This window comes from Manacus candei, unplaced genomic scaffold, assembly GCF_025592945.1.
Source record: "Manacus candei isolate 608988 ecotype Guabito, Panama unplaced genomic scaffold, ASM2559294v1 h1tg000049l, whole genome shotgun sequence".
In the NCBI taxonomy this organism is placed as follows: domain Eukaryota; kingdom Metazoa; phylum Chordata; class Aves; order Passeriformes; family Pipridae; genus Manacus; species Manacus candei.
Window position 1 is genome coordinate 27286416 of NW_026138097.1, and position 20017 is coordinate 27306432.

Sequence of the window (20017 nt, forward strand, 5' to 3'; positions counted from 1 at the left end):
ATTTAACTTCATTATTCCATTGGTCCAGTCTCATACCTATATATTCAAGTAAAAAATATGCTCCTAGTCATTTTCAAAGTCAGGCAATTCATATGCTGGGGTTTATCTCATGATCACAACTGGTTAAGATTTATTTTTATGGAACAGAGACTACATATTGTATATACGAACAAGAATGTAGACTCCAAAAAGATGAATATACAGTACTTTGTGGTAAAGCTAAGCCTGAAAATGCAAACCTTAAGTTAGCAATGCCTATTTACACCATGAAATTCTGGATTCTCTCAGTAAGGACTGAAGACTAGAATATCTTACTCAAATTATATATATAAGAAGTATCCTGAGAGGAAAAAAAAGAAACACGGCATGAAATTTTTTTTCTACCAGATGTAGTATGATCTGCACTCAAATACCCTGTAACTGTTAAACCTTCTAAAGCAAAGCAATGAAAAGTTTGCTTATTTATAAAGAAGCTTACACTGAGAGCAACCTTCATATACAAACTTTGTCCCTTAATGCACTAGGATACAGACTTAATTCAGGATATCCGTCCAAGCAGCTTAGGGAAAAGCAGAGATGCCACTTGCCCAGAACCCAAACCAGCTGACATTGAATTCAGTTTTCAGGTGACTGCTTTAAGAAAATGGAAAAGTGAGGGACAAGAGCAGGAAAGAGCACTTTGGTGCTCACTTTTCTAATGCTATGTCTCTGCTGCAGCTATGAAACCTTCTTTCAGTTCCTTCTCCCACCTCAGAGCTCCCTACCTTCCAGCCCTTTGCTTCAGCCGTAGCCTGTGTTTCTACATGATACCTTCCACAGGCCTGACTCCCCATGTGCTCTCTGAGTGCACTGAGTTTGCACAGCAAGGTTTTGGTAGCAGGAGGGCTGTTGGGTGGTTTCTGTGAGAAGCTGCCAGAAGCTTCCTGTATGTCCAACAGAGCCAGTGTCAACCATCTTCAAGATCGAGCTGCCACTGGCCAAGGTTGAGACCATCAGCTACCTTGGTAGCACCTCTGGGATGATGTATTTAAGGAGTTAAAAAACCCCACTGCACAGCAGCAGCCAGAAAGGAGAGTGAGACTATGTGAGAGGAACAGCCCTGCAGACATCAAGATTGGCAAAGAAGGAGGAGAAGGAGGTGCTCCAGGCACCCAAGCAAAGATTCCCCTGCAGCCTGTGGTGCAGCCCATGGTGAGGCAGCTGTCCCCTTACAGCCCATGGAGGTCCGTGGCGGAGCAGAGATCCACCTGCAGCCCATGGAGGACCCCATGCCAGAAGGAGGCTGTGACCATGTGGGAAGCCTGCACTGGAGCAGACTTCTGGCAGGACCTGTGGCCTTATGGAGAGAGGACTCCACATTGGAGCAGGTTTGCTGGCAGGACTTGTCACCCTGTGTGGGACCCATGGTGGAGCAGTCTGTTCCAGAAGGACTGCACCCCATGGAAGGGACTCATGCTGTTTGTGCAGTTTGTGAAGAGTTGTAGTCTGTAGGAAGGACCCATGTGGGAGAAGTTCATGGAGGACTGTCTCCCATGGGAGGGACCCCACACAGGAGCAGGAAAAGATTGTGAGGGGTCCTGCTTCTGAGGAGGGAGTGGCACAGACAACAAGTGATGAACTAAGTGCAGCCCCCATTCCCTGTGCCCTTGCACTGCTGGGGCAGAGGAGGAATTGGAAATCAGGAGTGAATTTGCGACCAGAAAGAAGGGAAAGGTGAGGGGAAGGTGTTTTATGATTTGGGTTTATTTCTCATTATCGTACTCTACTTTGACTGGTAATAAATTAAACTAATATCCCCAAGTCGAGTCTGTTTTGCCTGTGACAGTAATTGGAGAAAGATCTCTCCCTGCCCTTATCTTGACACATGAGCCTTTCCTCATATTTTCTCTCTCCTGTCCAGTTGAGGAGAGGACTGATAGAGTGGCTTTGGTAGGCACCTGGTGTCTAGCCAGGGTCAGCCCACCACACTGAACCAGACCTGCTCCCTTCTCCAGCACCAGGAAACTCTTTGCAGTCCCTCACTGGCAGCATTTGAGGCAGTTCTGCTTGGATGCTCACTAGGAGCAGAGGAAAAATTTGCCATTTGTCACACAGATTCCCAGATTCACCCAGTCCAAAAAGGCAGCACAGAAAAACTCCAGCATCCACTAAGAGCAAGTAGTCAATTTTCTCTAAAGCTCAAGCCTGGTATATGCTTTTCCAGAGATGGCAGATCCCACTTGAAAAAAAATAAACCACAAAACCAAACTCACCATAATTTTATTGTACTGCAGTGTTTATTCTTCATATGTTCTGTTTTAAGATATGATTAAAGTTTTGGCTAGTCCTGATTTTTCTTTTTTTGCCAGGGGCAAAACTACATGTAACATCTCAAAGATGAAACTCAAGCAAACACCAATGGTTCTAATGCCTGATTTGCTTAATATGGTACGGGGGATACAAGAGATAGGACAGCCTAGTAAAAGTGCATCATCAATAACTTTTAGAATGAATGGTGATATTCATAGTGTTGAGGGAATCAGTATGCATGGGGCATCTTAAGCAGTCAAGCACTGCTATTGGCACTGCAGCTGATTAGCATTTTTGCTGGTATCTGTTCCCTTAAAGTTCCAGGAGCCTCGTGTCACATGGGAGGCCACTACAAGATGAAGTAGTCTATCCCTACAGTATTTCTGTACAAGATAAGGTAATACAATCTCATTAGACCCTAATATAGCCAAAATAGTTTTATGAATTTAGTTTTAGCGTGGGTTTCCAAAAAAAGTCATATAGAGAGCATCGATTAAGATGACAGCAAGGCAAAAGGAAGCTTATGAAGGGTGCTTGTGTATAGACAAATAAGGCTTGAATGAGATGACAGCAATGCTTACAATTGATGATTTACCATTAGCATCTGGTGACCAAGACTTCCACAGAAGGTACTGAAAATATTCAGGTCTTAAGAATACCTTCACAGTCTCTCCTTTATTCCTAGTGGTTACACTTCAGCCTCCTTATCAAGTGCTCTTCCATCCTCAGAGAAAAGGCCTGAGCCTGAGCATTGTGCGCGTTATAGACACTGCAGTTACAGAGTTTTGTTCACTGGTTGGAGGAGTCCAGAGAAAGGCAAAAAGGTCAATCAAACTGTTAGAAAATAGGACCTATGAGGAAAGATCAAGAACATGAGATTGTTTAGACAGGGAAGAGAGAGACATAACCATTTTCAAAATGTAATGGGTAAATTTAAACAGGACAGGCAGCAATCCTGGATGCTTACATATGATTAAAATGCAAAAAAGGGATTGAAACAGTGAGGAGTGACTTGTCCAAAGCCAAGAACAAAGTTCAAGCCTTTTCATGATCAATCCCATACTTTCACCTGCAATCATTATTTCCTTTATACTGTTTAGATGACAGGCTCTTTTCTGAATGGAAGATACTACATGACTTGTCATTTAATACCAAAACAAAGTTTCTGCTGTGGAAGTCTTATCTGAGACTGTTTTATCTTTACCCTTATTAGTTGTTTTCTTATGGGTATCCAGCTATCTATATATAATCTCATTTATTTCCCAAACAAACAACAGTATGAAGAACAGCCAGACAACCTACTTGCGGAAGACCGGGTAGGCAAGGGATAAATATAACAGCCTAATAGTCAGGTTTACCATAATTTGGTGACAATCATCCTTTCAGCTTTCATTTCCTAGGACAAATGAACAGTGCTCATAAATCAAGTGGTGCATCTAATGCAAATGGCACTTTGTTCACTGTAGTTTGGTATCAGGTCTGAGTTGATAGTATTGCAGTGCGGAACTACAAAATAAGTTTATGGGAATCTTCACAATATTGATGGCTGCTCTATACTTTTTAAAAGGAAGCTGTCCATATGCCTTGTACCCCCTCCCCAGACACGAATTTGTACTTGCAAGTTTGTGACTGGGCAGTGAGGATGCCTGCAAGCCTGTTCAATTTGCTACCAGCTTGGAATCTGCTACAACTTAAGTGAACTCCAGTAACAGCATATTTGAAGAATCATCTCAAATTCTAGAGCCATGGGATGACAGATGCCTGCCTTGTCAAAGCACAGTCCCACTCACAGGCACATCACAGATGCAGCACTTCCTGCCTTCTCTTACTACTCTGGAAATACTCACTGCTCTGTTTGCAGGAATGGCCCTTGGAACAGTTCAGCCACCAGAGCAATACTATGAGCAAAACACTACTATTCAGCTACATCTGGTTTCTACAATGGGTAGTGATTTTTTAAATTAAATCAGCATGCTGAGGATGTGCCAGCTGGACAAAGTAAAACAAGGTTAGCATTTTGTTAAGCAAAGAAAGAAGAAGAAAGATAGATATTAAATGAAGTACATTTGACCCTCAGTCTGAAACCCCCCAAATGAAATTAGTTGTTTACAGGAACATCTCAGAAACAGAAGGTGCAAAGACCTGAAAGTCCAAATTTTCTTGTTGCCCATATGGCCACCTATTGATCTCAAGATGTGGCAGATAATCTGACTGTAGTTAATGCATTCTAAATTACATTGGCTATTTAGGAGGCAAGTTGCTTTTAGTTAGGTGCCAAAAAACCACCAAATCTATAGGGAGTTAGGATGCTCAAGCATTTTGAGAAGATACTCAGAAAGGAGAATCATATTATAAACTAGGCAAGACTCCCCATTTTTGTATTTTTTTCACTTTAGGAACCAAACTCTTATATGAGTTGAAGAAAAAGACTGTGATTTACTAAAATGTTGTTCAGAACATCATTTCTCCAAGTGATCTCTTGCTAGGCAAGCAGATCAGCTTGTGTAGCTGATCAGATGTGTAGCAGATCAAAATGCAAATTAGTGCGTAATAATCACAGTTTTCGTTGGCTTTCTGGAAATTTTCTTAGACTCCACACGATTAGTGTAAGTTAATGATATATGCAGTTACTTTTTTAGTAAAAACAAACACCACTGTAGATGGAACATCTTTTAACAGATGAAGCTGCCAATCAGCAGTTTCTCAATTTTTGTTTTGGTAGAGAATAACCTCCTCTTTGGCACTGGGAACAGTATGTAAGTGAAAATCATCATTTCATGTCTTGAAACTTTGCACCTATCTCTGACAATAACTATATTTCCTTGATCTGCATGCAAAACCATTACCAGTTTGATATTTGATGTCTTTAAACAAACATCAAATTGTAGGCAAAGAGTTGCCTACAATGAGAGTTACAATGGTCTCTGGTTTTGCGTGTATCTGCATTCTGAATCTTTTAATGCTTTCATGGAGTTCACAAAATAGAGAGGTCATCTTTGTTCCAGTACAAAGATTTTTGACAAAAGACTTGAATTCTCAAAATTTGCACACTGGGATGAGAGCTCACTCCTTATGTAGGACACTTATGGGATCCAACTCCAACACATTGAGTCTACTTCAGGCACAGAGACTTTAAAAGAAGGCATCTTTAAGGTCAAACCTAATAATCAGAAAGGACTTGCATATAGCAGCAGGTAACAATGAGATGTGCATGAAACTCAAGTGGAGAAACAAAAATGTATCACAGGAATATCTGAGAGTTTTCTCAGATATTGTACCCTGGGGCAAATCTGCCAGCCATCTCACCTCAGTGTGTGCACAGAATGCCACATGCTACAGAGATTAGTACTCTGTCAAAGATATAACAAAGAATGAATAGAAAAAAGACCAGAAAATTTTGCATTATTTTTTCCTAGTAAGAGTCACATATTAGACAATGTAAATATCTCAAAGTTCAAGTTCTGTAGAAATAAAACAAAATAACTCCCCCTCTCCATAACATCGAATTTTGTTTTTTCTTTCCAAAAATTCAGATATAAACACTTTTTTTCATCAAGCAAGCAACAAGCCAACCAAGCACTGGAAAAGTTTTGAACCATGACAGTGTACTGATGTCAGCCAGAAAGCAGAATTCATAATGAATTAATAAAGAAAGAGGGAGAGGAGATATTGTCAGTTGGTTTTAATCATTTACAATGAACCAAAAGGGGATAAAAATCATCGAGAGAATAGGAACTCTAGACTTTTTCATTCGACACTGCAAGTAGTGTAGATGCGCTCTATAGGTCTATGCACTCTGCGCTCTATAGGTCTGAAGCTCAGGAAGATTTAGCATCCAAAATGTAAGTGTACCAGGAATTCTCTGGGAAACACAGCACTCCTAAAACCAGGCCATTTCTCTCCTTTCACTGTCCACAGACGTTCACCTCCTGTAATATCCTAAAGATGAATAGCTGAGATTGACATATCCCATGCTCTGTCTGCTTTTTTTTTTTTTTCTTCTGTGTTGTGGAAGCCACTTTTGAGGGATAGAAAGTTAAAAGTGGGTCCAGATTAAATTTAATCAATCTTACCATCAATCTCAAATTTAACACAATCACTTTCCATGAAAAAAAAAAAAAACCAAAACAAAACTCTAATACTGGGTCCCAATTAAAATAACTTTTCTGGCTTGAATGCCAACATTAGAGATGAGAGACCAAACTAATACGCTTTGCTTGGCTGATTATCTAAGTCTTTCCATTGGCACCTTCTCAAACTTACTGCAGTGGAGGAAGGCAGGGGCAGCAACTATATTGTGGGGCTTGCTGTCAAGATGGGAGACAACAAAGCAGCATGCAGTGCTATGAAAAAGGTTGAATGTGGTTGGGAATCACTGGTGTATAACTTGTCCTGACTGAAATGTTTCCTAAACATACTTAACTCAAGAAATATTTTGTAATTTCCTCCAATACGCCCCCCACTCTGCACACACACGTCTCTCATTATGGACTTAACGTGCAGCACAAGCGTCTCTCTTTCACTTGTGCGGTGAGAGGGTTTTGACATGTAAAATCTTTGGACACTATTGCAAAGTTACATGTGTGTGTGTCCCTCCTGCCAGCAACAAGATATGGTTTACATTTAAAGAAGTTTTTAAAAGAATACTGGCTTGACCCTCCTTTGAGGAAGGAGGAAATCCCTGAAGTATAACTGTAATGACAATTTACTTTTTTTTTATGCTGAAGAGAAATGTTAAAGCCACCTAGTTGCCATTTTGGACAAGGAGCAAGGCCCAATGTCACTTCAGAGGATCTGTAGCCATGATATTTTCCTGTAGTGGGCCCTGTTACCTGCCTCCCTCAGCCAATCAACCATCAATCCACCAGTCTTTCTAAAATCAGCAATAACTTCCCTGCCACTCTGCTCAATTTGTTATTTCAGCTTTTTAGAAAGTGTGGATAACACAGAGAGCTAAATACATTCCATCAGGAATCTCCCTTAAAGGTGATTCTTCAGCAGCTGCTTTTGTTTCTCGGCTCCCAGGAAACTCATAAGAAGCCTTTTCCATGCCAGACCTTGCAGAAAAACTTCTCTCCCTCCCTCTCCCTCCCCTCCCCTCCTCTCCTCTCCTGTCCCCTCTTTTATTTAGGTTTCTCTGCCCTCTGCTAGTTGGGCAAAGTGAGGAAATGCAATGCAAAGGGTTAATTTTCATTTTAGGCCTCAGCCAACAAGCTTATACATATATTTTACAACTTGCAGGTTTTCCCAGTGAGAATAAGCTGATGTAAATAACATTTTCTGCAGTCATCTGGGTCGTCTACAGCAGTGTTCTTGACTGCTCAGTCTGAGAAAAGATGGAAAATGTCTCCACAGCAGAATAGAGTGAGGGATGATATTCACAGATCTGTGTCTTTGACCAGAGCTACAAAAGAAAATAGGAGAGAAAGTGGGCAGGGGGGATACATAATGTGCATGACTCCAGGCAGCAGGATGCTGGGCAGTAGAAACAGTGAGAAGAGAACACGTACATTTTCTGGTGCTAGGAAAAGTAAGGAATTCCAGTCAAGCAAAGTGCTGAGACAGCCCATTCACCATGCAGTAGCAAGGAGGATTGAAGAAATTTGGATAATGGAGTGGGAGGAAACAAAGCTATAGTGAGGTTTGGCAGAGAGCTGAGCACTCAGCTGTTTTTCCCAGGAAAGTGATGCATTCATATTGCATGTGATTCTTGCACAACTGCCCTCATCATGGGTCTCTAAGAGCATGGTACCTGCTTGGGGCAACTATCCCAAAACATCCCAATATCTGGAGTTGTAGAGTCGTGGTACCAACCCCAGCCCGTTCCAATACACAGAGCTGGACCTCCTGCCACCCTTGCTCCTCTTCTCCTGCCTGAGCTTCTCCACCATTCCTTCTCCCAGTGCCTCTCCTTCCCACTTGTAATGAAATCTTCTCAACCTCTTTTACAAAGGCTAGTAGAGGAGGTGATGGTGAATGGATCTGTGGCTCCTCATTTGCAAGGAAAAGCACCGCAAGCATAAAAATTTCAGGGAAGAGGCAGGAATGTGGGGGCAAGTGATGCCACATCTGTTGGTCTCAGCTCCATTGGCTAAATCCCTGATGTCCCGAGCAGAAGCAACAGAATGGGGCTGCGCAGGTGTGCACAGACACAGAAGCTCTCACTTTTTGTGCATTAAAAAAGGAAAAGGAGAGAGACTAGTAAACTCCACATTTTCTCTGGCACTTTGTGAATCCCAGGGCTGGCAAAAATGAGTGCTTTTGGCTTATAAGCAGAAAAAAATAGAACACCATCCCTGATTAATTACTGCTAAATAGGAGAGGGGAAGGAAGGAGAAGGGAGGGAAGAGGAGAGAGGTAAGGGCAGAGGGAGAATACATAACAGTGGCAAGCTCTTTATTCCTGGGTAAATTTATGCCAATCAGAATACTTTCTGCACCTCCAGAGCTTCTGAGGTGGTCAACCAGAGTTGCTGTTTTCATCTTAAGATGCCTATCTACAGTGAATGCTAGAAGTTATGTTTTACAGCATTGTTGCTGAAGATAGCATTTAATTTTCTAGCTTTTTTTATTTATTTACCCATATAAGAGAATCATGCACCCTGTACACAGATCACAACATGATACTTCGTAAGTAGATCTACAATTTCAAGTGAATTGACACACTGTTCTGTACCTCACCTTAGGTCAGCCTGAAGGGGGAATCAACAAGGCCATGTTACAGAAAGGTTCAGAAATCAGGACTATTTCTTCTCCCTCAACACCCTCTGTATTACTTAAATAAAAAACCTCCTAAAGAAGGGGAGGTTTAGCATCTTTTTGGAGTAACTATTCCCAGCTTGGTAACAGTAGATACCAAAATAGTTTTCCTCTATCATCTCTTCTTCCCTACATCACTTTCATCCCTCAAAAAAGAATGTCAGATCTTGCCTAATTTCTGAGAAAGTATTATATGGATATATAATGTGGCTAGAAACTAACACTTTGAAACCCAGGTTGAAGACCTGGAAGATGTATCATATATTGCCAGATAAGTAAACTGAATCAGTCACCTCAGAAAGCCTACAGAGTTTATGGCAACTCTAACACACTACAGTGAATTTCCAAACAAGAAACCTGAATCCACATCACTCAAGCTGAGAATGAGAAAAAACCCTTTAAAAATTGACACATATCTGGATTATTTCTTATATTCTTAATAATAAGATATTATTTCTTAATAATATCTTATTATTAAACAAGCATAAAGCAAACTAAGTCTGCCTTCAAGTCCAGCTGACACCCAAGTGAAAATGTTGGCAGGAGAGTCTGTCATGACATCCAGGTAACCCAGCTCCAACTTCCAGTGCTGCCTGGGCTTGTTTTCTGGGATTCATTTTGTTTCCAAAAAAGTTTTCTTCTTCTTCATTGAGACTCCTACTTTAGAGGCCAGTGTGATCCCTCTCCTCACGGCCTTTCCAAAGACTGGGAGGAGAGGAAGCAATAGCATGACAATGTAGGAAATAAATGCAGCTGCACTCTCAACTCCATGCATCTCATAAAGGGGACAGCTAAGTGTTGCTGGCTGCTTCTGCCTCTTTCAGTAATCAGAGGAAGGAGAAGGAGGGCAACACCAAGGAGGAAGGTTCCAGGGCTGGCAGCAGGAGCATGGACAGAAGTGTCTTGGGAATGGTATATGCTTGCTCCGCACATGGCAGTGGCTGTGCTGCTCAGACCCCAGCATGACAATTCTCCCCCTCTGCCACCGCAAAACAAAATTACTGTCTGATTCCTCTTCTGTCTGATTTATACACAGGTAACCTTATAGCTGTCAGACTCCATCACAAAGAATGAGATCTTGACAGATAAGAACATTTCCCCATGTCCCTTTCCAAGAGTCCAGCTGCCAATCAGTGGAACTCCAAACCTCCCAGCTTCATCATTAGTAATACTAGAGGCACTACCAAAATCTTAGGCAATATGTTTTGGATAAATTTCAATCATCTCTGCTGCTGACTCATTGCTTATTTCTCCGCTTCTACCATGGTCTCTCTCCCACCCACTTGAACACACACAGCCCTGACATATGGCCTGAGTTATACCTTCCTTTCAAAGCAGGATTTAAGTCATCTCACCTGCCCAGCAGCCCATCATGGATCAGATACTAGAATGAATCACCTGCTGGGGACTAAGATCACACTTGAGCATGTCAGTTTATGCCACAGGGATGGCAGGGCCAAGCAGGCTCAAGATCTGCTTCCCTGTGGTAAGCACAAAAAGAAGTCAGAAATTAAATGATGACTTTATCCACTGCCCCAGCAGATTCAAACTGCTTGAAAGAGACACCTAGCTTTGTTCCCCTCACCTTTTATGGTGTTTTTTGTTGCTTTTTTTTTTTTAGTTCAAAAGATTTCTTTTCAAAGATTAGCAACCAAAATAAAGTAGTGGCCAGGCTATTCCTTTTGTAAATGGACATCAGAGCAGATTAGCCTTGATAAAGAGGAAGTGAACAGTTATTTAGGCCACACTAATACCTTTTCCTCTCTTTTCTCTCCTTTTACTCATCTCTTCTCTGGTAAAGGAGGCAGAAAGAAGAAGATGCAGGTACCAAATTGCAGAACTGGGACATAAGCGGAACACCAGCACAGGGACAAAAGAATGTTTTGGGCAGGAAAGATAGGAAAGAATCTATGACCTTCCATTGAATGAGGTGACGTTGTTGATCTTTGTACAAATACATTGCAGAAGCACAAATGAGGATTGCTTTCAACCATTGATGGGGCTCCACTTGTTACTGCAGGACACCAAGCACATATGTGTTCTCTCTAATATTCCTAAACAATTAATTGAGAAGAAGACAGAGTACCAAATTCAGTGAAATTGTTTAGAAGTAAATTAGGGTTAAGATACCTCAGTGCTGCTGCTTGCCTTGTATGAGGATTCTTAGGCATTTAAATAATCATATGTACAGGTCCAGTTGCTTGTTCCAGTGTTGTGTGCAGTGATCACGTGGAACACTGACATTCACCTTCTCATCCCAGTCATCACAGTACCAACAGCACAACACATGTTGAACACAGTGGACAAACAAACATGGCATCCCAAGGAAATGTTTCCTAGGTTATCAACTAACTCAGCAGAAATTCATAAACTATTTCAATATTGTTTTTTTTTTCCTTATGTAGGAAACAGGAATCTGTCTTAGGATGGTTGGGACTTTTCAGAAATAGTTCATCTGGGCCGGGTTTTTAGATATAAGCATCCTATGGGAAGTCTCAGAGTGGAGCTCAGACGGTCGCTGCTGGTGGCTCCTAATGAAGCAAACAAAGTATTTGACAATAGAAACCTATTCTAGAAGCTGGTGGCTCCTAATAGTGGCATAACCTCCTGCAGGCAGACTTCTGCTTCTTCCTGACTTCCTCTTGGAGGTCACAACCTCCAGGCAGGGTAACTGATGTTGATGAGATTGCATTCATCTGATATTTGAGAGGGTTGATCCTTAAGAGTAGGTCCCAGCATAAGACTTGGAAGATTCTATTAAAAAAAAAAAGGACTCTTCAGAAGTAATATAGAATTGCAGAGATTTAAAGGGATCAATAAATTCATCCTACATTCAGAAAAAAATAATTTAAAAATGACTTTAGTTCAAGTTATTTAATTTTTCCTACTCAGCTTTTGTTTCTGTGGCTGAGGGAGGCAAACAGAGCAATCAGAAGCATAGGCACAAGCTAGAACAGCGTGCAAAAACTCAAGGAACAAAGCATCCCTCTAGAAAGCCACTACTGGGCACAAAGAATAATTGCTTAAAAGTGGAACAGTCTGGTTCCCTATTTGAGGTGATCAGTCATAGACATTTTAGAGATGCATTGAGTTTTAAGGAAACTAACATACTGACCAGAAAAATGAGGGTTGCTGGCTTTACCAATGGCTCTAATGTCCTGCAAACTTGGTTTACTTGCAACCTGTGTTTTATGTCACCAGGCTTCCTATAAGCCTTGTGGATGTAATACAGTCCAAAACCTACTTTAAGGCTTTAAGATTTGCTACACCAGACTCAGATTCAGTCAGCTATTTATAAATTCTGAAATGCTTGTGGCTAGTCTCATTTCAACAGCCACTTAATTAGGCTTGTTCAGTTTTTTATAGAGCTTAGTGATCCAGGCTCCTAAGACCCCTTTTGAGAAGACTGGAATAGTCTCATGTGTGCAAAGATAAGAAGATGGCAGTCCAATCAAGTGACTCAAGTATTATGTAAACAGATAACTGTTTGGACTCATTTTCAAGAGTCTCTGTCCCTTATCCTTAGCAATATCCAAATTAAAGCAAAACACTTACAATGCTCTTGCATTTGTCTCAGACTAAATAGATTTCAGTCATTGCTATACCGGGAATGAAACTAAACATTAAACAAGTTAATCTTCATCTAAATGGGTTGTAAAGCAGCTTTTCTCCATAAAAAATGTAAGCTACTTAAGAAATAATGTGTTCAGGTTAATACCATGTCTACATGTCCACATACTTCTCCCATCACAATCTATACATTTGTTTGTGGCTTTATAAGCCTTGTCAATGATATATTAAATATGTAATTAGAGCAAAATATCATCACATGTCATCATTTCTGTAATGTAAATTCTTATGTGTGGCAACAGGAAATTCTGCTTACAGTTTGAGGGTACCAGTGAATCCAGTTATCTCTGAATCACAGCCATCTTCTCTGGCCTTAAAAATTGATTGAGAGATCGAGTGTGCTTGATAGCATATAACAAAGAGAAGATTTTATGACAGGGTAACTAGACAGATGTGACATAAAAATAGCTATTTTATGCTCTTGAGGAATAAAGCAAGACAGCTTGGCTCAGCTAGAGTTTATCAGCTCCTCAGGATGGAAAAGATGTCTCCAGGAGGGACTCGACAAATGGGATGATTTCGTATTTGTGATCTCCACCTGTCCTGCATTAAGTCACCATAGTAACTCGACTTCTTTTGCTCCAGGGATTGCCTACAAAAAACCAGATGGAAACCCTAGCCTAAAGATCGTGCTGCCATCTGGGAGCATACTGTGGGGCAGCAGTCTGCTACTTCAATTATATAGTTTTTTTAAAAAAAAGATGCTGCTGCTCATTAAACAGATCAAATCCCTCCAGTTTATCCATAATGTAGGCTACTTACATGGCTAAGACTGGTCCAGACCTGGAATGTAAGTTAATGCTGCCCTAATTTTCTGCTGACTTAAGGCTGCCTTACCTCCCACTATCCTGAGAGCGCCAATATTTTTTACTGTCCTCAGTCTCTCAGCTGCACAGCTCCCAACTGTAAACAGGCTGTAAGAACCCAGCTGGCTCAGCAGAACTGGGATCCAGGAATTGCTATCTACTGTGCAAAAGCCAAAAATAGCTTTGGGGAACACAGCAGAAATGACCAGAGTGGCTGTCAGACTGTACCGCTAGTCTATTGCACTACTGAAATCCAGAGATCCCAGTGAGGGAATGCTTCTAAGAAAAACTAAGGGGGGAAAAAATAATCCCATGTTTGTAGGCACACATGCCTTCAGGCTTTTTTTTTCCAGCCTGAAAGAAAATCTGCTGTTTTGATTTCTGAATGTCAGGTACTGAAGTAACAACAGAGCATGCCGGTGCCAACACAATGCTCTTTTCACGCACTTACTGGGAGCACCCTTCTGTGCAACTTTCTTTTTTTATGTAACCTGTGCAAGAGTTGTGGTTCAAATAGTCTGACGAAAAGTGTGATATTAGATAAGGTGTGGTTATATCCTTTTACAGACAACTAAAGGCCATAAGCACTAATAATTCAATAGACACCTAAAGTTTTCTTTCCTGACTCGGTAGTGCAGTTGATTCATCCCACAGAGTTTGTTTTGCCTTACACTAACTCTATGACCTACTGCAAATGGTTTTTTGTTTTGGTACAGGTTTTACAGACACATAAAACCTCACCAAATCAATCCTGCCCATTCTTAATTAAAACAACAACAACAAAAAAACCCCCAAACCAAAACAAAATAAACTTATTTAGGGCTGCCTCTAATCCTCCCAGAGGCAAAACTTTTACTGTGCCTCTACTGCCTCTGTCAGTGTTTGCGTCCCATTCTAGGAACTAGTTTAAGACACAACAGCACCATCTACCGAGACGAGCCTCTGTAAATCCTAGCATGCCTTGTCAAGTGTGTTAGATAAAAGGTATAATTACTATGTTGTTAGAGACAACTGGGAAACTTATTTTATCTTGCCGTGAAAACTGTTTATCTATGATTGTTGCTTTTGGCCTGTTCAATCTAGGGAAGAGAAGACTGAAAGGGAATCTCATCTATATATACAAATATCTCAAAGGTGGGTGTCAAGAGGATGATGCCAGGCTCTTTTCACTGGTGCTTACCAATAGGATGAGGAGCAATGGACATAAACTAAAACACAACAATTTTTACCTCAACATGAGAAAGGACTTCTTTACCTTGAGGGTGGCAGAGCACTGGAACAGGCTGCGCAGGGAGGTTGTGGAGTCTCCCTCTCTGGAGATACTTAAATCACACTTGGATACGCTCCTGTGTAACCTGCTCTAGGTGACCCTGCCTTGGCAGGGGGGTTGGACTAGATGATCTCCAGAGGTCCCTTCCGACCCTAAAAATTCTATGATTCTATGATTCTCAAAACTGAGGAAAATGCTGCTCCCATCACATCACTCAAGGTTAAGAACAAAATCAATTATGCATTATATAAATGATATTTTGTGGGTGAGATGCTGAATTCGTACTGTTGAACATATAAAAATAATGGGGGAAATCAACGTAGTTGTTCCAGCCTGGTAATGTAAGACAATCTCCTACTGAGATATACAATCATTTAAGCAAGTTTTCAACATAAGTAAATAATTAAGAAACCTCCCTTTTTTTTTTTTTTTTTTCTGGGAAAGTGTTGGTTTGAACCAGCTTCTTTGTTGACTATATTCAGGTGTCTGAGAAGTAGCAATCAGATGACATTTAACCTTAGATAATGTATTAGCTTAATATTTTAAAGCATTTTTCATCACCATTTTATGACTTACAAAGCAATTTCTCTCTGACTTGTATCAAATAATCAGCCACAACTGTGGCAAGATGATCTTTCAGTATTCTTTTTTTACATCTCATATATATTATTTCTAGGCATCTGGATTAATATGACTTGACATTGCCTTTGAGTCAGTGCCTAAAAATGCACTGCCTGGCTGGCTGCCCAGATGATTTGCTTAAATCTCCTTTTAAGAAACATTGAAGACATTGAGATTCTGTCTCACTTAAACAAATAAATACAGTCTGCTTTGTAGAAAGCAGATACTGTGTACTTCCTCTTCCTCTTTTTGTTCCTGTTTAATAGGGCCTGGAGACTGATTAAAGGGGAAAAAAATAAAGAAAAAAGCTCTGTAAGAGGTTTTCAAGGAGAAAAAGCTAGATTAATGTCTACAGCAGGTTCCATGGAACTTCATGCATGAGCAAAAAGAGAACCTGGACCAAAAAAGTAATCCCACCTATTTTTGCATTTTCAGATGCATTGGACCTTGGATATGGTCAGCTGCAAATATGATTCTGCATTCTAACATTCAATCTCACCTTACTATCTCACTTTCCTGCCTCCTACTTGGGTATTTTAGCTTTGAATCTGAATTTTAAGAATTGATCAATATTAATTAAGTAGCACAACATCAGTAGAATGACACGTAACATCTCTGTAGTTTCACATATAGCCCTGGCTGCAGGGACAGCCCTGGGCTGTGTCAACAGGGCATGCAGCCAGAACATGGAAGGGAGGGATTCTATCTTTCCACTCAGAACTTGGGAGATTCCATTTTCAATTATCTGTCTAATTTTGGACCCCTGATACAGGATGGCCATCAATGAACTGAAGTGAGTTCAGTAGTTGAGGGCTAGAACATTGTCCTCTAAGGAGGACAGGGGCTTTTTCAGCCTGGAGAACAGGAGGGACCTCATAGTGGTTTTCCAATACGTACAAGGAGGTCATTGAGAAGATGTCAAGTTCTTCACAGTGATGCACAATGAGAGGATGGAAAGAAGTGAGCATAAACTGAAACACAAGAGCTCTGAACTGCATATGGCAACACTGAAGGAGTGGAACAGATTACTTATAAAGGTTGTGAAGATAACAATCTCACTGCTTTAGAGCAGTAAGTTACTGTCCCTGTATGCACCTTCCTTCTTTCCTTAACTCAGGTACTCCACAGATTGCCATCAGTGCGTGTTCACTCTTCAGCTTTACTATACAGTAAATATGAGCATTTTATAGCTATCCATATGCTTACCTATGACAGTTTTAAGCTTTGTGAACACATCAAGTTTAAGCTCTAACAATCTAATCACAACGGGAAAACAAATTCGCTCTGTACTTCATTCAACACTATCACACCTACTGACAGAAACGACAGCAATGCCACTTAGCTGATTTACACACCTGGAATTTTCCTGCAAGTTTTCTTAAGGATGGAAATTAAAATATTATGAAAGACTTTTATTAATCAGATGAAGGTTTGCATTGACATTACAAAAAAGCCCTCTTAAACACTGTATTATCATCAGTGTGAAGTGAAACCATTATACTTTGCTGATGTTTGAGAAAAACCTTCCCAAATCTGAGGTATAGCTGAGAGAAAAAAATCCTATCAGGCATCCAAACAGGTTGTGGAGGGTTGCTCTTGGGAGCAGGGAACACCTATTTGTCCTCCATTTGTGCAGAGTTTATCACAACAAACTCCTCATCCATGACAAGGTCTCTCAAGCACTGCAGCAACATAAATCCAAGGGTAGGCATCATAGACTTACTCTAGTGTGCATTACAAATAATGGAATGTGTCCCTTGGCAATAAAACCTGTGTCAGATAACCATCAGCCCATGTATGTATATAATTATGCATACAAAACTAGATCCAAGTTGAATAGCTGCTTTAAAAATATCCTTCAAGGCCACATTTTTAAAGTTCTTCAGTTCCACACCGCACATAAGAAAGAATAAGCTTTGCAACTGTGTGGTTATCCAAGTCATTTTTACATATAACTGGGGTTTTTTTCCTAGCAGCATCTTGCCTGCACTATGGGCTCATCAAGGCACTAAAAGATAACCATCAGGAAGGTGAACATGAACATTGTATGCAGGAGTGGGTTGAAGACCCTTTCAAAGTTTGGTTCAAGAAATTTTGACAAATTCCTTCATGTATGCTGGTTAATGTTAAGGTATGTTTTCCATTCCTGAAGGATCCTGCCAAATCTAAGGGAAGGGAGAAGGGGAGGGAGATATAAAGTTCTTATTGTTCCTGCTAAGTTTCCTTCTTTGTTTTTTTCATTTTATCATTTACAAGGAGTATTGTTTTACTTCAAAACTATTATACAATAGGGAAGAGAACTTTGACCCTTAATTTAGAAAGTGAACTTTATCCAAGTTTTGTGCATATGAACAGTTCCTGTAACTTTAGTGTAACTTATTACAGGTGTAAATTGAGACATGATAAGACATTTTGTTAACTCAGATGTGTGTACATAATTGTCTTCGATTTTTTTTTAAATCCCTTCTGCAAAGCGTTTGCCACACTCACTCAAGCATACTGGAAGAGAGGTGCCAGCATTACTCAGACATTTATTCTGTTTGGATCGTAGTTATTATTATTACTATTTCTTCTTCTCCTTCCTTCCTGTGTGCTTGGCATCCTGCACAGGAAAAGGAGGGGGAAGAAAAAATGTAGAAACAGCAGCATCTTTGTGGTGGGTGAGCAATGGAAGTAATGGAAACAGCAAGAGAAAGAAGTAGTCTGGTCGGAGAGCAGGCATTTTTTTCTGCCTTTTTTTTTTAATTATTATTATGTTAGTAAAAAGAAACATGCCTTTGTTTTTTCTGAAAAGGATGAGAGTTAATCCATTTGACATATGTGAGGCTCATGGTTAGGAGCTGAAAGGGAACTGGAGGAAGTTCTGACATTGGAGTTAGGGCTATGGAAAAGGACAATACCTGAGTCTGAACAATGGAACAACAATGCCAGAATGAACTGGCAGGAGGAAAGAGGCAAGAAGATGGAAGCACAGGCAAAAGCATCAATGTTATAATGGAGTGAAGGAAAGGGCAAAACAAATACAAAAGATTCAGCAGAGCCACAAAGTCAGGTTATGCAGTTTTAAGATACTTCTGTCAGAGTGGTAGGATCAGTGCTCTGTCTCTACAATACAAAAAATAAGACACCTCAATGTAGATCACTAGATTCCATGAGATACAAAGCAGGTACTGGAAAGAAATTGTCTTGTTTGTAATCACACATCATCACATTTGAATAAACATAATGGTCAGCAAAAATTAATGCTAGTGAGACAAGTATAAAATTGCATCTCTCGCACAACCAAGGTCACAAAACAGAAAATGAGAAAAAGCAATCTACAAAGATATTTGCTAAGGGAAAATAAAGAATACATTCTTCCCTAGGAGAGAAAAAAACCACAAAACAATTGTAGGGATCAACTTCTCATTTAATCTTCTTTGACTTTCACTATGAAGTACATTTACCTTTACTTCACCCAGATACTGATTTTTTTTACCGTAGCAGCTGGACTGGACATGGACCAACTGGAGGACTATAAGGTTTCTTGCCTTGAGCAACCAGCAGTGCAGGACATGAATTTTAGCATGCAGTTTTTCTCAGACTTCAAAACAAGGGCATGAGTGTAGTGGAGTGAAATCAACCTTTGCTACTAGATTACACCTATTTTACTGTTTGAGAGAGGCTATTAAGTTGTGTGAGACATGACAGATAAAAATACTAACCCTCTAGCAAAGACTTCACATGTCCACTTCACCCCAAGAAGAGGAGGTTGGAAATACATTGTTTTGAAAGTTTTTGTTGCCTTCAGCATTGTATGCAGATTTATATTTTTGAAACTAAGCGTTTTCTATCAGCTGTACATCTGAGTTTACTAAGGCCTTGTGGGTGGGGAGCAGATGGTAGCTATTACAGTTCACAATGCAGGGTAGAAGTCTTGTGAGCCTTTAGATAGACTTCCGATCATGAATCCTGCACTGATGCACACAGGCTGGACCTGCAGGAACTACACTAAGTTGATCTCAAGCTAGGAGTTTGTTTGTTCAGATACATTCATATTGTGCCAGGACTGAGGTGACTATGACCTCAACCACTTAATGTAAAAGTTGTATACAGAAGTATCCTTTGTGCTGTAGACATGCCCAAAACCAGAAAAAGAAACTAAATAATTTTGTAGAAATTATTCTTTACCTGTTATATTTTGTCCCAAAAAAATATGTGCACACATTCTCTTCAGCTCCTCAAAGACACAGGCTGAATGCAGCTGATCAGTCCACCAGCCAACTACATTTCTGAGCCTTGCAGCAGGAGAAAACATGGCATATTGCTCAGGAGCCAACCAGTGTGCTTCCCCTGACTGCAGCTCCCTACCACAGCCAGCTGGAGAAAGGGAGCTGCTCCCACATCACAGTCACGCCTGCACAGCTGGGCAGCCTCAGCTCAGTTTGCATGGGGCTTTCATCGCTCAGAGTTCAGAAGATGGGGTGGTGGTGAGGAAAACATAGTTGTCACAATGATTTAAGTGCAAAATGCCAAATTAAATTATGGAAATATAGCCCTGTGAAACCAGTTATTTGTTTCACAGAACTTTAGCAGTTATCAGCTATCTTCTTTCTTAAATCTGTAATAATTAAATATGACATGGGAATCATACACATATAACA

At 40.5% G+C, this 20017-nt stretch overlaps 1 protein-coding gene across 4 annotated transcripts in view; it reads right to left on the reverse strand.

The window, feature by feature from the left end:
• FBXL7 (F-box and leucine rich repeat protein 7) overlaps positions 1 to 20017 on the reverse strand; it is a 308597-nt gene that overhangs the window by 205134 nt on the left and 83446 nt on the right. The window contains exon 1 of one of the 4 annotated variants that reach the window (XM_051799323.1): positions 11178 to 11350. The exons of the other annotated variants lie outside the window; for them this stretch is intronic. The gene's annotated coding sequence lies outside the window, so the exon portion shown is untranslated. Of the gene's footprint in view, positions 1 to 11177; positions 11351 to 20017 lie in introns of those variants that run through there. 4 annotated transcript variants of the gene reach the window in all.